Here is a 10,133-nt window from a genome sequence, read left to right as displayed (position 1 = left end):
GGGAATGTGGTGTTGCCATCCCCACTGAGGGAGTCATTTATCACTTTCCCTCTCAGTGTCCCTCTATCTCTCTGGTGAGTACATGCACCCTATGACAATAACGTTAAAAAGAGAGAGAGTATAAAATATCAGACAGAATTAAATGGAAAGGCTACAAATGAAAGTCAAGGCAACAGGAATGAAGAATTCCTTTGATTTGCTACTAAGTAGACTGTATGGAAATTCGAAGGAAAGAATTACTGAACTTAAAGATATATCCATAGGGCCAGCCCCATGGTACAGTGTCTAGGCTCTTCAGAAAGGAAATTGAGTCCTACATGGCCTGGAGGGGGGTCTAAATCAGAACCATCAGCTTCACATGTGTACATGTACATGTGTCCAAGATTGGGGCAGGTTGGAGAAATGGAGGGAAAAGGATTGTGGCATGATCAGGCCCCCTTGGGAGAGTGCTTTCCTTCTCTCTCTCTCTACACTCTCTGTTTTTCTTTACTGCTTCCCCCCCTTTCTCCTATGCATGTGTACATGTGTTTTCATCATGGAAAAAAAGATATGTTAGTAGAAGCTTCAAAAACTAAAATGCAGAGAAAAAACTGAAAAAGGTCATAATATCAAAGAACTGTGGTACAGTTACAAATGTGTGCAATATATGTAATGATAGAATGAGAATACCATAAGAAAAAATGAACAGGAACCAGCAGTTAGCGTAATGGCTATGTTGCTGGACTCCCACGTAGTCGACCGCGGTTCGTGTCCCAGACCTGGTGGCTTAAAACTCACGCCGGGCGCGTGTGCGTGCGTGCCCAAGATCCCGAGAGGAGAATGGAGGAGAAGGGATTGGGGCATGACCATCCCCCCAGGGGGTGATTTTTCGCTTTCTGTCTCTATGTCTCTCTCTGTCTGGCGAGCACATGCGCCCTACAGTGAAAATCTCTCCAAAAAAAAAAAAAAAGAAAAAATGAACAAAAGAAATGTGTGCAGCAATAATAACATAGAGTATTCCAGAATTACTGATAAAGAACAAACCACAGGTTTATAAAGTTTAGAGATTGTCCCAAAGAATAAGTACCAAAAAATCTATACCTAGGCATACCACATTCACACTGTGTAAAATAAAATATGAAAAGAACATCTTAAAGGTCTGATGGTGGCACAGACTTAAAACATGAATCTCTGCAACCAGATCCACATGGAATGGGAGCCGACTCAAGTCTGGAGAGCTTCCTGCCCACAGGCAGGCATGTGCCTACCATCCAAGCTGGTAGAAGCTGGGGAATGGACCATCCAGCGCATACTGTGCACGGTGTGCTATATCTCCCTTGCTCAAGGAATAAATCAATGAACAAACAAAAATACATTAGGCATCTCTTTGTAAATGTACAATCATGAAGAGAATAAAGATTTTTTTTAAAAGTCTGGAATTCTTGAGCCAGCAGGTGGCATGGTGATTTTTTTCTTTTTCTTTTTCTTTTTTTAAGAGAGGGTTTTTGCTATAGGGTGCATGCTTTTACCAGAGAGACAGAGAAGAGACACAGCCAGAGAGACAGAAAGAAAGAAATTGCCTCTCAAAGAAGATGGCCACACTGTAATCCCTTCTCCTCCAGTCTCTTTTTGGGATGTTGGACATGCAAGCACACATGTCTAGTGTGAGTTTTAAGCTACTGGGTCTAGGACTTGAACCACGGTTGACTAGTGGGAGTCCAGTGAGGTAATCATTATGCCGTCTGCTGGCATGTTGATTAAGAAACTGGATTCTACCATGGCCAACTGCTTTTCAAATCCCAGACCTAGCTGCTTGAAAATTTTAACAAATAAATAAATAAATACAGGTTTAAAAATAAAATCTAGGTTTCTGTGTCTAATTTAATTGTTCTTCAAAAGTGAGGAAGAAATAAACACTTTTTTGACAGTAAAATATACCTTTAGACTACATGTAATTAAAGTAGAAATCAATAACCAAACATTAATTTGTAAAATCTAAAAGAGTCTGGTGATTAACAAGGCAATTCTAACTAGTACATAGGTAAAAATAACAACAAATGCTCTTGAGAAATTAAAAAAAAAATTACCTAAATAAAAATGAAAATGTAACCTACCAAAGTCTGTGTGATACAACAATATAGATGCTTATTGGAAAATTTGTAGCATGATAAGCGAATAATGAGAAAGAAGAAAGAGCTAAAATCAATAACCTAAGCTTCCACATTATGAAACATGAGGAAGTGCAAATGAAAACCAAAGTAAGCAGAAGAAAACAAATAAGAAAAGTCAGGACAGAAATCAATACCTTTGAAAACAGGAGAATGGAGAAAATTCACAGTGCTAAAAGCTAGTTGTTTAAAAAAAAATCAATAAATTTGATCAACCTCTAACCACATTAACAAAGAAAATAAAAGAGAGAAGATACAACATATTAATATCAAAAAGAAAAAAAAAAAACATCACTAATGATTCCATGGGCTTTACATGGATAAACAGAGTCTTTTCTAAAGAGCACTGTGGCCACACATTTAATAGCTTAAGCAAAATGGACCACTTCCTTGAAATATGTAATCTACCAAAATTCACACAAACTCAAACAGATAATCTGAGTAGAGCTGTGTGTATTAAATAAATTGCACAATTAATTAATGACCTTTCAGGTTAGAAAGCACCAGGCCCAAATAGTTTCACTAGTGAATTCTACCAGATACTAAAGAACAAATAAAACCAATTTAACGCAATCCATTCCAGATTATACTGAAATTCCTATCTAATTAAATAAAACAGAAACATCAAATAGAAGTTATACAGATCAGACAGGATGAAATCAACGGGTCTTGTTCATAGATTTTATGCTTGTCAATGTAGAAAATCCCAAGATCCAACAACAAAAATAACTCCTGTGTCTAATAATTTATTATAACAAGATGGCAATGTTCATATAGAAGGATCAATTGTGTTCCTATTTATAGGCAATGAACCTTTGTAATTTGAAATTAAAAGTAAAAAATTATTGTAAAAATGTTGTTTATTAATTTCTTCCATGAGAGAGGAATACAGAGAGAAAGACAGACAGGCATCTTCAACCACGTCTTCTTGCTGTGACCCTCATATCAGACAGCCTGGATCATGGTCGTACATATTCATATATCAGATATGCACGGGGACCTCAGCATGGGATACCAGAACCTTCCTATGTGGGTTCCACATCACTGAGTGTAACTGCTGTATCACTGTAGTTGGTCCAAAAATATTTTCATTAACATCCCACAATTAAAATTCTTAGGTATAAATCAAGATACATCTGACAAACAAACCAAAACTGATCCCCCAAAAAACACTCATAGAACTGTAGAGTATGAAGACCAAACCTTAATAAAAACCATGGTATTTGCTTAAAAATGCATCTATGTTGTCTTATCAATTGCGACAAATGCACCTCAACAATATGTTAGTGATAAAAACTGAAGGAAGTAGAGGGAGATTATATTGATGGGTACTTCCTGGACTTTCTGCTCAAATTTACATAAACTTAAAACTGCTCTAAAATAGTCTATTAATTAAAAATTGTGATACAATATTGGCTTTAAAGATTTATTAAATGTCTAATAATCATAAATTTAATTGATCATTGTAATGACTAAATACCAATACAATGAATGACTATTTTGATTTGAATAAAGTGGTTTTGTTTATTATATTAGTTATTCTTTGAAACAAACATCTAAAGAAAGCATATAGTATAAACTTTAGCTTCATTTCTCAGATGAGGAAACTGATGTCCAGAATGGGGATTATTAGAGAGTAAGTCTATCTTTGATTAGAATTCAGGACAGAAAGGTATTTTTAACTTCAGTTTCAGGCTTAAATGTAGCAATACGGAGTTAGGCAGATTAGTTTTTTCTTAGATACTAAGAGGCAAATGTATTTTACAAACCAATCTATAAGGCATTTTAAACTAATTTTGGAAAAAAGAAGCTCACTTACAGAAAGCATAATGTGAAGTTTTAACTTTCACGTGGAGTTTCAATTTGGATCTTAGTTCTTATAACATCAAGGAAAATGACTAATTGTTACTGGGTCATTCTCTTTCCTGCATAATGGTTTTGTAATATTCTACTTTTTAATATATTTGTTTATAAATATATTTGACTTCTGACTAAAAGGGATGTGAATATAAAAGAATGACGAGTATTAAAATGACCAAAATATTTATCAATACTATTCTTATAACAGTAGTTCCTTATGAAATAATATATAGAATTTTATGAGGATTTATATAATTCATAGAACACTGTGCTGATTATAATTTATTTGATTTGTTCTCACTTTATATATTAATGCTATTTTAGACTAATTCTTCCACACCTCTCTCTCCCTTTATTCTTTTTCTTCTCTATTATATATATATAAATATATAATCTATATATACCTATGTATATAGTTTATAAACTATACATATATATATATAAACTATATACATTTATATATAATATATATAATGTATTCATATAAATGCTTTTCTTTCAGATGGAAAGAGAAGGAGGCTAACACCAAGAAAAAGAAAAATCCAATAGTGTCAACTGAGCAAAATGAGATAATAATAATGGCATATAAACATGGTATTTTATATAAGCCAGGCACTATATAACATGTACTTAAATGTATATATTTAATCCTTATTTTGTATCAACCCCAAGAAAGATGATTTCTTATTGCCGAACATTGTAGAAGACAGAACGGAAATACAAAAAAATTTGTAACATCAAAAATGCTTTAGAGATTATGCTGTGATTGTTTCTTTCAATGCTGTGATGATTTGTTTTTGGACTCTGCACTTCTAATCACTATGGTGTCATAAGAAATGAAGACACTTCCATACCAGAGATAAAATAGCTCATGTTTTCAGAAGAGAAAATAGAGTATATATTTTAGATCATGTTTTTACTGTTGGCTATGGCTGCTCTCTAACTACCATCCTAAAACACAAATATAAGAATATGTAAAGCAAAATCTTAAACATTAAAGTGTAAAATAATATTCAAAAGTCTTTACTTGGGTTTGAATTACAAAAGAAACCAAATACTAGAATACTTACATAGCTAACAAAAAATAAAATGAAAGTAATAAATTTGAAAAACTCATAACTATTAAGTACTAAAATACCTAAATACCAGTTTAATAACTGTCAAATCAAATAATAAAATGGAAATAACTTTTATTTGTGCTCTAGATTTTTTTCTCAGAGTAAAGTTATAAATATAAATGTTAACTGTTGTGTTAATAATTTTAAATAAAGCCAAAATCAAAGAAGAAACCTGGAGTAGCTTACACTAACCAAATAAGAAATTATAACAAATAACTTCATGTCAAGGCTCCAGTGCTGTAATGATTTTAAATTAGAACACAGCATTTCTAGGATAGGTTGCTCATTTAACATTTTTAAGATCTGTCAATAAGATCACTTTTGTTATGAAACAGCCTATTTATTTTGATTAAAACAAAAATCCCCCAACGAAGCAATGAAACAGAGGCCAACAATAACACTTGACTAACCAAATGCCCAGCAACGTGATGCATATCCTTGAGGATTAGATAGGAAAACAAACAAAAATGTAAATGAAAATGTAAATACTGATTTCAGATTTCACAAAAATACTTTAAAAATAACTTCTTCAATGACTGAAAAGTTTAGGTATCATTAATTGATGAGGGTCTATCTGTGTACTATCTTTTATTGTACTTTGATAATAGAAAATTCCAAGTGTGACATCTCCATCATGAACTTTCTATATTTTATTAATCTTTTATATTTAGTCATTGTACATCTTAACAGTACAGAATGAGTTTTCAAAGCATACATGATGGGGGGGGAAGATTCCTCAAAAATCAACAAATAGAAACAAACATTCAAATTCAACCCTCCATGTTTGACAAACATCTGATAAGATAAAGAAAACATTTCCCACTCTGGTATTAGAGAGAAAGTATTACTTGAAAGTTGACTTTCTCACATGAATGAATGAAGTTCTTTGCAAGGGTATATATATATATATTTTGATTCAAGGGAGGAATATTTAATATACTTGTTATGTATCAAAATATTTTAGCGAAAATAAGTAATAAATATATTGGGTTGTTGGAAACGTCATGACTTTTTTTTCTATTTTTCTAAGTAAAAATGCTCATGACGTTTCCAACAACCCAGTAGATTCCCCCAAAATTCCTATTGTTATTATTTTTTAAATTTACTGATTTCCCCATTTATGAGTGGCAGAGAGACAGACACCTCCAATGGTTCCCACCTGTGATTCACTCCCTGCCTCAGCCAGCCCCATGCCACAGGCATATGGTTACCCTGTTCATTCAGGGTGGTCTCTGGACACAAATCTTGAACCCTTATGTGGGTCGGCCCTATCAAGCATCAAGCTACCACTGTATCTTTATCCAGTTTATGACCAGCAAGGAAAGCGTTGGGAAACGTGTTATTAAACAGTAATGTCTCTTGATGCCAGTGTGATGGTCCTGAAATGTAAAAGAAATGTAGTTCTACTAGCATTATGAAGAGAAAAAGAAAATGTTGTTTGTAGCAGTATATTTAGACATTGTAATAATGGAACTTAGTTTCAGAAATAGTTCCCATTGGGTCTCCTTGTGGCATGATTACCCCCAAACATCTGCTGTTTCCCAGAAAGCCTTAAGGATTCCTTACCTTTAATCATCTCTTGTTACATCCTTTGAGTATTTGTCTACGTATCCAGATTTTGAATTTTGAATAAAACATAATTAAGATGGGAAAAAAGATAGGCAATCTCTAACTCCAGATCTTCTATCATTGTAAGCACAAAGAAAAAGAGTCCAATGGAACCAAAAAGTCTGAAGATGGTAAAATATCCTTTCTTTTTATTTCTTATATACTAGATACACTGACATACTCAGCAAATAATTAGGTTCAATATTTCTAAAATCCCACTGTCCTCTGACCTTAACTAATTGTAATGAAGGCAGAAATGTACAGGGATTGCCTAAGTCCTTGGCCATCTTTTTGTTGTTGTTTTTAATTACCACAGGGCATGAACACCTGCCAGAAAGAAAGAGAGAGCAAGAGAGTGAGAGAGCGAGACAGACACAGGGAATCTTCAGGGGCATGGTCATGCTACAACCTTTCTGCCTTCATTTCTCCATTCCTTCAGGATTCTGGATATGCATATGCACTTGTCTGGTGTATTCTTCAAGACAAAGGGTCTATGATTAAAAATTCCTGGCTAGAAGGCCAGTACGTTGTGTAGCGGTTAAGATGCTGGTCTTCCACATGGCCTGCCATGGTTTGAGTCCCAGACCTGGAGGCTTGAAATTTATTCCAGGTGCATGTACATGTGTGCCTCAGGGAGAGAATGGAGAAGAAGGGATTGTGATGTGGCCATTCCCCCTAGGTAGTGATTTTTCACTTTCCCTCTCACCATCTTTCTTTGGCTAGCTCATGTACCCTATGGCAAAAACTTTAAACAAACAAAATCCTGGATTCCCTCTCACCATCTTTCTTTGGCTAGCTCAAACAAAATCCTGGTGGGTCACATGAGATCCCTATTTTTCAGGGTTAATCACTACTATAATGGTCTATCCATCCTCAGGCAATCTTTATTAAGATCTGATTGAATAGCACTAAAGAAAAACTCTAGGAGACAAGTTTAACATATATGGAAGCACTATGGCAATAGAGAGAGAGAGAGACTGATGTCAACTTTCCTGAAATAAAAGGCAAGAGAATTTAAAGAGCTTGTATAAATTACTGGGTATATATTGAAAATGTTAGAGGGAATAGTTGTTCAATGTGATTAGGCCATTTGAGTTTGATAATTGGCACTAATCTAAATTGCTTATTGACATTAATCTAAGTTAGGCTTCTATCAGACTGGAAGATAGTGTTGCTAACTTTTTTGATTACATTTTAAAAGGATGGTTATTAGGTCTTTGAAAAAGGCTTTCTGAATTTGTAAATTGACAAGAGATAGATTTACATCTAAAAGGAGGAGATAAAAATGAAAGTTTTCTGGAGGAAATACTGTAAGAAAAGTGAGGTCATGGGACAAAGAAATCTTTCTAAAGTTAGTAAAGATGAACAAAATATTGAGGTCTATCAATAGAGAAATAGCTATACAATGAATAAATGGATAAATTAAATGATAAATAAAATGATGAATAGACAAATAGATAATCAATTTTCTGAAATTCTCAAGCAAACAGGATTTTGTAAAAAGGACTTTAGACATGCTGGTTGCTCTTATTTATTACACATATTTCCCAGCAAAACACATATAACTTGGTGTTCTTTGCTGACAGGTCACTTTCATGTCCATTAATTTCTCACACTTCCTATAACACAAAATGAAAAAGTATTACCTAATAATATCAAAAAGATATTTGGGGGTTCACATGGTGGCGCAGTATGAAAACACCGCACTCTATGAGGCCAACCCATGTTGGAAGGTTCTGGATTTTCTTACCGTGACTTTCCCGTTTATACCAGGAAAATGTGATCACGTACCCATGAGTTCACCAGAGCCCTGTTGTGGGTGTATCACTCTATCTCCTTCTCACTCATGGAAGAAAAACATTAAAAAAAAAAATAACTGCCCTATTGGAGACTCTTTCCAAGATTTCATCAGATGCACTGAAGGGTGAATATTTTCCCATATGCAATAGAATATGAATGTATTCATGCCTTATGGAAAAGACAGAAAATTTTAATATTGTAAAATTTTGGTGCTATTTTAATCCTCCATTTACTCTTCAATAATATATTCCATAATTATGCTTTGAATAAATACTTTTTACGTGATTACTATGTGACAGATTCAGATAGATATAAAAAATAAACTAATAATGCCCAGCAGGTGGCGTGGAGGTTTAGACATTGAATTATACATGGCTGGCTTTGTGATTTGAGTCCTGGACCTGGAGGCTTAAAACATCCATGCCAGGCATGTGTGTATACGTGCCCAGAAAATCCCTGAGAGGTGAATGGAGGAAAGGGATTGTGGCATGGCCATCCCCTTTGGGGGTGATTTCTTACTCTTTCCTCCTCGCAATTAGCAGGTAAGTCCTATAGCAAACATAAATAAATAATATTAATTTAGGTAAAGGAAACATGAATAATAAATAATGCAGGGTCAGAATAGAAGAATATAAAGAAAGAATTGTTTTTCCTTTCTTGTTTTAGATTTTCTTTATTTATGTAATTAAATAATTGCAATGTAAATAATTTATGCATGTAAATAATTTCTTTATTTATGTAAGTAATTAGCCATCTTGAAATCATTGGAATCAGAGCAGAGGCAGTGAGAGTGCCAGGCAGAGGGAACAAATACTATGATTGCCTTGAAGCAAAACTGAAAAACAAGTAGAAAACTATGTCTTAATCAGGACAAAACGTCATGGATGATTGAAGAGAAAATGAAGGGCCAGGCAATAAGGACTTCATAAGCCATGTAATATGTAGTGCGGAGATTATCCTGTTCCTCCTAGAGAGTTTTTATTAGGTGCATACATCAGCTTACTGGGTTCCTTTATAGTAAATCTACAGTTCTCTTCACAGACAATCTCTGACATATTTTAGAAGTAATTAGCTCTACCTTTGGAATAGAAGGCCCTGCCATAATCTTTTAAGTATATTTTAAGTTTCTTAAAATCCCAATACTTCATCTTTGCTTGTTTATACAATGGTTCTCAATTTTAATTGAAGTAATCAACAAAAATCCACATCTGTCTAAAATGTAGAAATCTGGAAAGATTCTCTCTCCTATCTAACAAGGCAGAAGTGATATGGAAGCAATAAAACCATAACTTTGAACCCACCAGTAAGGTGAAGTTTCAAGGTAGAGAAACAGCCTGAATCCCGGAAGGAAGAGGGCAAGCATTATTTTTTTTTCCCATTACAACTTGTTTTTATTTTACATTTTTCCACAAACATTTACTTTACATAGCTATGAATTGAGTGGGATTGCTGGATCATATGGTAGGCTTTATCCCAGGAATGCAAGGTTGGTTCAACATACGGAAAATCATAAATGTAATACACCATATTAATAGGAAGAAAGATAAAAACCATATGGTCATATCAATTGATGCAGAAAAAGCATTTGATGAGATACAAC

The sequence above is a fragment of the Tupaia chinensis genome, unplaced genomic scaffold (assembly GCF_000334495.1).
Source record: "Tupaia chinensis unplaced genomic scaffold, TupChi_1.0 Scaffold000452_1, whole genome shotgun sequence".
Taxonomy (NCBI): Eukaryota; Metazoa; Chordata; class Mammalia; order Scandentia; family Tupaiidae; genus Tupaia; species Tupaia belangeri.
The sequence above is the reverse complement of the archived record's forward strand: the minus strand, read 5'-3'. Positions refer to the sequence as shown.